Below are 11,990 nucleotides of genomic sequence, written 5' to 3' on the forward strand. Positions count from 1 at the left end.
AATGTCTCCGAATTATTTAAACGCCAACAAAAATACACCTAAATTTTATTATCGACAAAAATGTCTTTAAATAATTTAAAAACACAACAAAAATATTCAACGTTAAATATGTATTTTAAAAAATACCTTAAAGATTGAATTTTGATACAATTTTTTGCAAGTATGATTATAAAAATAACATATTATTATACTTAAAATTTGGTGATTTTTTGTTAAGTATATATTTTTTTATAATTTTTTATTAACAATCAATAATACTTTTAAAAAATCACAAAACAATATATACTTAACAAAAAATTATCAAATTTTAAAAATAATAATATCTCATTTTTATAATCATACTTACAAAAAATCGCATCAAAATTAAATCTCTAATGTATTTTTTGAGAAATACATGTTTAATGTTAGTCTTTTTTGCAAGATTATCTAACATTAAATATGTATTTATCAAAAAATACATTAGAAATTGAATTTTGATATAATTTTTTGCAAGTATGATTAAAAAAATGAGATATTATTATCCTTAAAATTTGGTAATTTCTCATTAAGTATATAATTTTTTTGTTAACAACTAATAATACTTTTAAAAAATCACAAAAACTATATACTTAGAAAAAAAATACCAAATTTTAAGAATAATAAAGCACATACTATTCTTTTCTCTTACTATTATTTATATACATATCTAGTATTATTTCGTTGTTACTATTATATTACTTTATTCTCTTCTCATTTTTTGTTTTCTTTTTCTTCTTCTCTTTTCAACTTCTCTTCACTCTATCATAATTAATTATCACCAAATATCATTATTATAACTCTCAATCTTATGTATTATTTTGATCTATAACCATCCATTGTGCTAAGTTTTATTTGTTGTTGAAGTTTTATTAAAATAATTTTTTTGTCTCTCTTAAATATCTAGGTGTATAAAAACTATAGTTATTGTTTCTGTTCGGTAGGTCGGGTACCGGACGGTTCGGGTTGATGCTTCGATTGATTGGATGGGGTTCGCCTGGTTCTGGGCTGCCGAGGATGAGTGGACGATGTCCCGAGCACTTTGTGTGAGGGAGTGTCACCTGCAAAGACACTCCGACGCTCAAGTCAGTGAAGTGTGCAGGCGAGTAAGGGTTGAGTGGTATGTGACGTACCTTGGGGGAAGGGCAGGTCCTTCCCTATTTATACCGTGTCAGAGGTGGGCCCCGCAGGGACAGGCCCACCTTCTTCGAGGCCTCCCTTGCACAGTTGTAGCGAAGCTATCAGACACGCGTCAGGGACGCGTGTCCGGGTCGGCATCTGAGCGTCTCATTCCCGATCGTTCGGGTCGGGTGTTGTCCGGGTCGGGCGACCCGTAAATTGTTTGGGCCAGGCCGTAACAGTGCCCTCGACGCGCCAGCAACGACCGTGAGGATCGTTGGTGGCGTGTCATCTCCCCTTTCGTGCGTTGTCGTCAGGTCGGCCGTCCGTGGGGTGGACGTGCCTCTTGCGCGCGTGTCTGTTCGTTGTTGGAACGACCGTTTGTCGCCTCGTTCTTCGTGCAGGATATTTAATGCTCATAATGGGTTGGAAAACCCTGTATGCAAAGACTATTTTGCCCCCAGGTCTTTCGCGCTTCCTGGGTGGCAGTTTTAAACAGTTTTTGCTTTGATCTTCCCCTTTACACTCTTGCTCCTACTATCTCCCTACTGTCTCTTTCTTCTTCACTCAGAAAATCTCAGAGCTTCATTCTAGCATCCCCGCACATCTTTCCTTCTTCCTTCTCAGTTTTTGCAACCGATTCAGGAAATCTTTGATCCTTTCTCTTTTTGCTTCATTGTTGTATGTTTGCTGTTTGTATTTGCTCCGTGTTCTTGCTGTTTTTGTTTGTTACTAGATGACTTCCTAGTGCCAAGTAGATGCGTTAGGGGAGGGGTACCATTCCAGGGTAGGCTTTTAGGTAGCTTGCATGATAGATAACTTTGGCCATGCTTGATCTTAACTGTTGAATAGGATGGACATAGTTTCTGGGTTTTTCCTGGACTCCCGACCTCATAGACTAACGGAGTGGTACCCCCACTGTAGGTATGCCTCGCATCGTTTTCCGGGCTTCTTCTTCCGCCGGGAACTACGACCTCTACGCCTGGGTGACTAAGGATGTGAAGGACTCGCCAAATCAGATGGACCTGGAGGAGTTGACGGAGTTCCGGCAAGCCGAGTATCTGTGCGGGGGGACAGACGAGGAAGCCAATTATGATGTCTTCGTTCCTGCCCCCCATGAACGGCTGTATGAGATTAATTTTCACTCCCCCCCGGGTTGCCGACTGGATTTGGTTTTACAAAGCCATGTTCACCCAGGTGGGCGTTTGCATACCATTTTCCGACTTCCAGATGTCGCTTCTTAATCGGATATCCGTGTCGCCGTCGCAGCTTCATCCGAACACCTGGGCTTCTATTCGCTGTTTCGAGATGGTTTGTGAATATCTCGAGCTGTTGGTATCTGTGGACGTCTTTCTCTTTTTCTTCAACCTTACTAACCCTTCCAAGGAGGGGAAAGCGAGGAAAGGGTTCTTGTCTTTCCGATCTGCCCAGGGTCAGAAGATATTCGGCTTGTTCGAGGACTCCTATCATGGGTTCAAGGATAAGTATTTCAAGGTCTGTCCCGTCAAAGGTCGTCACCCCTTTTGGTTGTCATTGGAGGGGGAACACCTCATCCCGACGTATTGGAGTTTCGGGGCGGGGTCCAACACCTTCATTAAGGTGACCTATAAGGGGATGTCCCCCTTAAATAAGAGAATTGCCGACGTGTTGTGGGCGGTCTTTGGGAAGAACCACGTGAACTCCCACCTCCTTATGGGTGAACGGGAGGCTGCCAGGAGTTATATTTGTGAGCTGTTTTGTCTTATACTTTTGTATTGTTTATCATTTAATTTGCTATTGCCGATTTCACGACTGACGTATTTGTTTCTCTGTTATAGTGGAGATGTCTGCTTCGGTAACCGGGCTCGAAGGTTTAGTCAAGACCTTCTTGGAGGACAGCGATGAGAAGGCTGACGAGCAGGTTGCCGGGAAGTCGAAAGACCATACCGAGGGGAAGGAGGATCTGGCCATACCTTCGCCTCGGGACGCCGAGATGTCCGACAAGAACTCTGCCGGGATGAAAGCTTCTCCTATTCTCGAGGAGACGGCCGGTATTGGGCAGTCGTCCTCTACCTATCGGGAGTATGATGATCTGAAGCTTGTCCATACTCCCAAGAGGCAGAGGGCATCCTCTAGCCCGGAAGGAACTCTGACCGTGATGGAAAGGAATTTCGATGCTGGGGCCTTTATTGACAATCAGCTGATTCCCAGTACGGAAGATCACTTTCTCGGTACCGAGCTCGCGGGGTAAGCGAGGTGGATGTATCGCACGCTTTTCCGCGGAGTGGTGATAGCTCGGAAGTCTGAGTTCGAGTTGTCGGACATGCAAGCGTTGAAAAGGAAGCTCGATACTGCTGCCCAGGCCAACAACGAGTTCAAGGTCCAGGTCGAGAAGCTTCAAGAACAACTGTCTGCGGCGGAGAAGGGGCGTAAGGATGCCGAGGAGAGGGCCGCGTCCTTTGAGGAAAAAATGAAGGTCTCCGATGCCACTGTCTCCCGTTTAATCGAGCGGGAGATGACTCTGGAGAGCCAGCTTAGTGCCGCGCAAGGTCGGGCGGTTGCTATGGAGAAGGAGCGCGACCAGGCCGTTTCGTCGGCCAAAGCTGCCCAAGCCGAAGTTGAAGATCTCAAGAGGAAGCACAAGGCGACCAAAGAACAAGGGAAGAACGCGATCTTCATGACTGAGGAGGCTCTCAAGGCTCAGGTGAAGATTGTGGCTCCCGACTTCGACACATCAGCGATTGGGGTTTTGAAGACGATCAAGGATGGCAAGATCGTCGATTTGCCGAAGAAATGAGTTATTGCGCCTTCTGTTTTTTGTTTGGATTTTGTGATTTTGTTGTGAACACTTGTTGAAACTTTTTATATCTTAAGGGTCGCCTGGTCGGCTAGTTTTTATCGCCTTTGTCTTGCTTTGTTTAATAGCATTTTTGTTTTTGTTACTGTTTTTTCGGTGTGGACTTATTGCTTGTGTCCGTTTTGCCGTTTACGTTGGTAACGTGGTTGAAACTGTCTTGGTCTTATTATCGCGGCCGTTAGTCATGGCTATGATCCGACTGGCTCCCGGGGTGATCAGTCCTGAATTGCCGTTGAAGAACGCGATTGTGTGGGATACGTATTGGAGATTAGTAGATTGAAGAATTCAGACAAGTAAACATTAGTCGTTAGCTAAACAAATTCATGGACATGGTAGATACTTAGTAAAAGCAAATTACTGTGGAAAATAAAAGTAGATTATCTAGCTCGTCAGGCCACTCGGCCGGTGCGCTCGAGCTACGAGTAAAATCTTCTCAGGTTACCTGCATTCCATATTCTCGAAACTTCTTTTCCGTCGAGTCTCTCCAATTTGTAGGCGCCTTTGCCAAGAACTTCTCTGATTCTGTAGGAACCTTCACAGTTTGCCGCCAGCTTTCCTTCCCCTGGGGTTGGTAATCCGACGTCGTTGCGTCACAGGACGAGGTCTCTTTTCTCAAATTCCCTTCTGAGGACCTTGGTGTTGTAGCGTAGGGCTATTCTTTGTTTCAGCGCTACCTCTGACAAGTGGGCCATTTCTCTGACCTCGTCTACCAGGTCTTTGTCTACCGCTTCTTCTACTCCCGCGAGAAGTAACCGCGGGCTCGGCTAGCCGATCTCCACGGGAATCACCACATCGACCCCGTATGTTAGGCGAAAGGGGGTTTCCCCTGTGGAGCTTTGCTCGGTTGTTCGGTAGGACCAGAGGACCGAGGCGAGCTCGTCGGCCCATGCGCCTTTTTTGCTGTCTAGACGCTTCTTGAGACCTAATAAGATGACCTTATTTGCGGACTCCACTTGTCCATTTGTCTGGGGATGTTCAACAGAGGAGAACTTCTGTTTTATCCCTCAAGCCGGTGAGAAACTCTGCGAACTTCTTGTCAGTGAACTGCATCCCATTATCCGAAATGACGACCTCCGGGATGCCGAACCGGGTTATCACCTGCCTCCACATGAACTTTCTACAATTGGATGAGGATATGCTGGCCAGTGGTTCAGCCTCTATCCATTTGGTGTAGTAGTCGATGGCGACTATGAGATACTTGACTTATCCTGGGCCAATCGGGAAGGGTCCCAAGAGGTCGACTCCCCATTGTGCGAAAGGTCGGGTAGACGTCAGTAGGCTCAACTCGGAAGCTGGCGCTTTGTGAAAGTTGGCATTCTGCTGACACTTCGCGCATTCTTTCACGAATTCTCTGGAGTCATTCATCATTGTCGACCAGTAGTATCCAGCTCGGATGAGCTTCCTTGCTAGGGCTTTGCCCCCGATATGATGGCCGCAGCATCCCTCGTGGACTTCTCTGAGCACGTAGTCCGTCTGGTCGGAGTGCAAGCACTTCAGCAAAGGTTGGCTGAGTCCCTTCTTGAATAGCTGGTCCTATATGACCGTGTACTTGACAGCTTCCCTTCTTAACGCTTTAGCTTCTTTCTCGTCCTCAGGGAGTTTGCCGTTTTCCAAGAAGTCGGTGATGGGATCCATCCAAGAAGGGCTTATCTTGGTCAGGTGGAGGGCGACTGCCGGCTCTTTCGTGATGCCTTGAATGAGGGAGCAGTTGTCGGTTCCAGGTTTTGTGCTTGCCAGCTTGGATAGGAGGTCTGCCCGTGTGTTCCTTTCCCTTGGAACGTGTTGGATCGTGACCTCCTCAAATTGTTTGCGCAACTCTTTGACCCTTTCTAAGTATTTTTGCAGCAGCGAGTCTCTGGCTTGGTAGCTTCCATTTACCTGCGCGGTAACGACCTGCGAGTCGCTGCATAATTCCAACCTCTTTGCCCCGACTTCCCAAGCTAGGACCAAGCCCCCCAGGAGGGCTTCGTATTCTGCTTGGTTGTTTGATACGGGAAACTCGAACTTAACCGATTATTCGTAGGTGACTCCGGTCGGGCTTTCTAAGATGATCCCGACGTCCCCCGGACGTCTGGTTGGAGGCTCCGTCCACATGGAGCTTCCACCGTGTGTCCGCGTCTTCGATTGGATTCCCGGTTACTTCCACTAGGAAGTCTACCATTGCTTGCGCCTTAATCGTATGTCGGTCGTAGCTTAAATCGTATTGGGACAATTTAATGGCCCAGGTCATCATCCTTCCCGCCAGATCAGGTTTTTGGAGTACCTGACAAATCCCCTGATCCGTTCTCACGACCACCTGGTGACCCTGGAAGTATTGTCGTAGTCGGCGAGAGGAGACCAGGAGTGCTAGTGCCAGCTTCTCCAGCTTGCTGTATCTAAGTTCTGCCCCCTACAGTGCTCTACTCACAAAGTAGATCGGTTGCTGGGCCTTCCCTTCTTCCCGCACCAACACCGCTGCAAGTGCCCCTTCTGTTATGGCTAGGTACAGATAGAGTGGTTCTCCAGCTTTGGGCTTCCCGAGCACCGGGGGCGCTGCTAGAATCTCTTTGAAGTGGTTGAACGCTTCTTCGCACGCAAGGGTCCATTCAAATTCTATTCCCTTCTTCATCAAGTTGAAGAAGGGTAGGGCCTTTGCTGCCGATGCACCAAGGAATCGGGACAACGCAGTGAGCCTTCCCGTCAGCCGCTGAACGTCTTTGATGTAGCCCGGGCTCCTCATCTGGAGTATTGCTTGGCACTTTTCAGGGTTGGCCTCCACTCCCCTCTGGGTTATCATGAACCCCAGGAACTTTCCAGCCTCCATGGCAAAGGTGCACTTGAGCGGGTTGAGCCTCATGCCATGTTGTCGGAGGGATGCGAACACATTCTCCAGATCGCTTATGAGATCGTTGGGCCGGGTGGTCTTTGCAAGGATATCATCCACGTAGACTTTCACCGTCTTGCCAATGAGATCGCTGAATATTTTGTTCATCAGCCTCTGGTACGTTACCCCCGCGTTCTTCAGGCCAAAGGGCATCACCCTATAGCAGTAAGTCCCCCCTGGCGTTATGAACGCCGTTTTATCCTCGTCTGGCTGGTGTATCGGTATCTGATTGTAGCCGGAGTAGGCATCCATGAAGCTCAGATACCGGTATCCTGCAGTCGCGTCGACGAGTGCATCAATATTGGGGAGGGGATAGCAGTCCTTGGGACATGCCTTGTTGAGATCGGAGTAGTCCACGCACATCCTCCATTTCCCATTGTGCTTTTTTACCAGGACCACGTTTGACAACCAGGTCGAATAGTCCAGCTCCCGGATGAACCCCGCTTCGAGGAGGCTGGCCGTTTGCCTGGCCACTTCCTCCGCCCTTTCCTGAGACATTTTCCTCCTCCTTTGAGCCATTGGTTTGGCTTCCGGCTTGATGGCTAGGTGGTGTGACATGAGACCGGAGTCTATCCCCGGCATGTCGGCAGGTGTCCAAGCGAACAAATCGCCGTTGGCTCTGATCATTTCTATCAAAGGCTTTTTTAACTCATGGGGGAGGTTCCTATTCACGAACGTGAACTTTTCCTCCGAGTTTCCGACCCTAAACTTTTCTAGGTCCCCTTCGGGTTCGGGTCTGGGTTTGTCGTCAATTCTGGCATCCAAGTCGGCGAGAAATACTCCCGATGCCTCTTTAGACTTCCTTCTCAACGAAAGACTGGCGTTGTCGCAAGCGATTGCCGTTTCCAGGTCTCCCTCACAGACCCTACTGACCCTTCTTCAGTTATGAACTTCATCACCAGCATCATTGTGCTGATGACTCCTCCTAGGTCGTTGATGGTCTTTCTCCCCAGGATGATGTTGTAAGCGGTGGAGTCTCGTAGGATCACGAACTCGGCCATTATCGTTCTTCTCCCCTGGCCTTGTCCCAATGAGGTCGGCAGGGTGATTATGCCATCCGGCTTGATGAAATGGTCGCCGAGCCCTACGACGCCGTGCTGGTGAGTCTGTAGGTCGGCGTTCTTTAGGCCTAAAGCGTCGAACACATTGCGGAAAATGATGTTCGAGTCTGCCCCCGTATCTACAAGGATTCGCTTGACGAGGCTGGTTCCTACTCTGGCCGTTATGACCATGGGAGGGCTTTCTCGATCTCGTCAAACCATTGGTCCTCCGGGCTGAATGAGATGGATGGGAGTTTCTTGGTGCTTCGCGCGGAGGATGAGGAGACCGCGTGGACCTTGGCGTCCTTCTTATGTGCCGATTTCGACTTGGGCGCCGCGTTTCTTGCTGTTACCACGTTTACTATGGTGAGGCCGTGATCGTTCTCTTCCGGCTCTTGGCGCCGTTTTGCTGCCCGTGTTCCGTCCTCGCTTTCGTGGTCGCGGTTCCGTCTACTCGGCTCCCTAATGAGGTGGGTGAACTCAACTAGCTTTCCATCTCTAATTGCCTGCTCCAGCGCATCCTTCAAGTCAAAACAGTCCTGAGTTTTGTGTCCGTAGCCCTTGTGATAGTCACAGTAGAGGCTCCGGTTCCCCCCTGTTCGCTCCTTTAGTGGTCGGGGCTTCGACAGGATCCCCTTCTCGGCTATTTGTTGGTAAACTTCCACAATCGGCGCAGTGAGGAGAGTGTAGTTGGTGAACTTCCCAACCGAGGGAACGGCCTGGGATTTTTACTCGGACCGCCGTCTCTGGCGTGTTCCTTCTGCCTTTCTCCGCTTTGGTGGTGTCGGTTTTGACTGTAGGAGGGTTGCCGTTTATTGGCAGCCACTGCCTGGCTGACTTCTTCATCATTGATGTATTCTCTAGCTACGTATTGGATCTCCTGCATCGTCCATACCGGCTTTGTCGTGAGGTGCTTTCTAAAGTCTTCGTTTAGGAGTTCGTTTGTCAGGCATAGGCTGGCAACTGAGTCGGTCAGTCCATCGATCTCTAGGCACTCGTCGTTAAAACAATCCAGATATTTTCTTGTCAGTTCTCCGGACCTCTGCGTTACTCCAAGCAGGTTGATTGGGTGCTTTGCTTTGGCTATCTTGGTAGTGAATTAGGCTAAGAAGACGTGGCTTATATCCGAGAACTTGGCCACCGAGCCCTGCGGGAGGTTATTAAACCACCTTATCGCAGGTCCAACGAGGGTGACTGGGAAAGCGCGGCACCTTACCTCGTCCCCCACTCCTTCCAAGTTCATCCTGGCCTCGAAGGCCGTGAGGTGCTCCTGCGGGTCTTGCGTTCCGTCGTACCTCATGTTCGTAGGCTTGTCAAAGTGCTTTGGCAGCCGGACTTCGAGAATGGAACGATGAAAATGGGTCGCGCCTACTATGACCGGTCCGCTTGCTCGCCGTGTTCTCCTTTCGTCTTCCCGACGACCATCTTCCCGGTCATGATCAGCGGCGGCGTGGTCTGTGGCATGCCACCTCCTGTTCCTGACATATGTGAAGGGGTCGTGGCGCCTCCTTATGCGTCCTTCCTCCCTGGGGCTTTTAGATTCGGACCTTTGGCTAGCCGCGCGTCGGGAGCGGCTTCTCGGCGGAGAACGGGAGTCGCTTGACTCAGGTGTTTGCTGGCGATGCTCTCGAGCTGCCAGTCGACGCTCTAGATCCTGCATTCTGTGACGCAGTTCTTCCATTATCCTGGCGCTGTTGTCGCCGGTTCCCCCGAAGAGGCGCCTTTTAAGGGATCGTGTGGTTCGTCGAGGAGGGGATCTTGTGCGCTCCTCGGAGGACGCCATGATGGGTTCCCCTCTCTGCCCAGCTTCTCGCCCTGCTCCTCCACGTGGTCGTGGGTTCGATCCCCACAGACAGTGCCAATGTTCGGTAGATCAGGTACCGGACGGTTCGGGTTGATGCTTCGATTGATTGGATGGGGTTCGCCTGGTTCTGGGCTGCCGAGGATGAGTGGACGATGTCCCGAGCACTTTGTGTGAGGGGGGTGTCACCTGCAAAGACACTACGACGCTCAAGTAAGTGAAGTGTGCAGGCGAGTAAGGGTTGAGTGGTATATGGCGTACCTTGGGGGAAGGGCAGGTCCTTCCCTATTTATACCGTGTCAGAGGTGGGCCCCGCAGGGATAGGCCCACCTTCTTCGAGGCCTCCCTTGCACAGCTGTAGCGAAGCTGTCAGACACACGTCAGGGACGCGTGTCCGGGTCGGCATCTGAGCGTCTCATTCCCGATCGTTTGGGTCGGGTGTTGCCCGGGTCGGTTGATGAGCGGATAATTTATACGCTTTTTGACATTGTTTTTAGTACGTTTTTAGTAGAATCTAGTTACTTTTAGGGATGTTTTCATTAGTTTTTATGTTAAATTCACATTTCTGGACTTTACTATGAGTTTGTGTGTTTTTCTGTGATTTCAGGTATTTTCTAACTGAAATTGAGGGACTTGAGCAAAAATCAGATTCAGAGGTTGAAGAAGGACTGCTGATGCTGTTGGATTCTGACCTCCCTGCACTCAAAGTGGATTTTCTAGAGCTACACAACTTGAAATGGCGCGCTTCCAATTGCGTTGGAAAGTAGACATCCAGGGCTTTCCAGCAATGTATAATAGTCTATACTTTGGCCAAGAATAGAAGACGCAAACTGGCATTCAACGCCAGCTTTCTGCCCAAATCTGGCGTCCAGCGCCAGAAAAGGAGCCAAAACCAGAGTTGAACGCCCAAACTGGCACAAAAGCTGGCGTTCAACTCCAAGGAGGACCTCTACACGTGCAACACTCAAAGCTCAGCCCAAGCACACACCAAGTGGGCCCCAGAAGTGGATTTATGCATGAATTACTTACTTCTGTAAACCCTAGTAGCTAGTTTATTATAAATAGGACATTTCACTATTGTATTAGACATCTTTGATCAGATTTTGATCTTTGATCAGTTGTATGCTATCTTAGATCACGTTTGAGGGCTGGCCTCTCGGCCATGCCTGGACTTTCACTTATGTATTTTTAACGGTAGAGTTTCTACACTCCATAGATTAAGGTGGGGAGCTCTGCTGTTTCTCAAGGATTAATGCAAAGTACTACTGTTTTCTGTTCAATTCATCTTGTTTTGCTTCTAAGATATTCATTCGTACTTCAATCTAAATGTGATGAACGTGACAATCATCATCATTCCCTATGAACGCTTGCCTGACAACCACTTCCGTTCTACCTTAGACTGAATGAGTATCTCTTAGATCTCCTAACCAGAATCTTCGTGGCGTAAGCTAGAATGATGGCGGCATTCAAGAGAATCCGGAAGGTCTAAACCTTGTCTGTGGTATTCCAAGTAGGATTCAATGATTGGATGACTGTGACGAGCTCCAAACTCGCGATTGCAGGGCGTTAGTGACAGACGCAAAAGGATAGTAAATCCTATTCCAACATGATCGAGAACCGACAGATGAATAGCCGTGCCGTGACAGGGCATTGGATCATTTTCCCGAGAGATGACCGAAAGTAGCCATTGACAGTGGTGATGTATCACATAAAGCCAGCCATGGAAAGGAGTAAGACTGATTGGATGAAGATAGCAGGAAAGCAGAGGTTCAGAGGAACGAAAGCATCTCCATTCGCTTATCTGAAATTCTCACCAATGAATTACATAAGTATTTCTATCCCTATTCTATTAATTATTATTCGACAACACCATTATCAATTTATATCTGCCTGACTGAGATTTGCAAGGTGACCATAGCTTGCTTCATACCAACAATCTCTGTGGGATTCGACCCTTACTCACGTAAGGTATTACTTGGACGACCCAGTGCACTTGCTGGTTAGTTACACGGAGTTGTGAACCATGGTCTTGGCATCATGTTTTTGGCGCCATTTCCAGGGAAAGAAAGAGCAATGAATTTTACATAATTAAAGTGTAATCACGATTCCGCGTACCAAGTTTTTGGCGCCGTTGCTGGGGATTGTTTGAGTTTTCGGCAAGCTTTTGGTCCGGTAACATCAGTGCCAAGTTTGGATCCGGCAACAACACAAAGTTTTTGGCGCCGTTGCCGGGGATTGTTTGAGTTTGGACAACTGACGGTTCATCTTGTTGCTCAGATTAGGTAATTTTCTTTTTGTTTTCTTTTCAAAAATTTT

Source organism: Arachis ipaensis, chromosome B02 (assembly GCF_000816755.2).
Source record: "Arachis ipaensis cultivar K30076 chromosome B02, Araip1.1, whole genome shotgun sequence".
Lineage (NCBI taxonomy): Eukaryota > Viridiplantae > Streptophyta > Magnoliopsida > Fabales > Fabaceae > Arachis > Arachis ipaensis.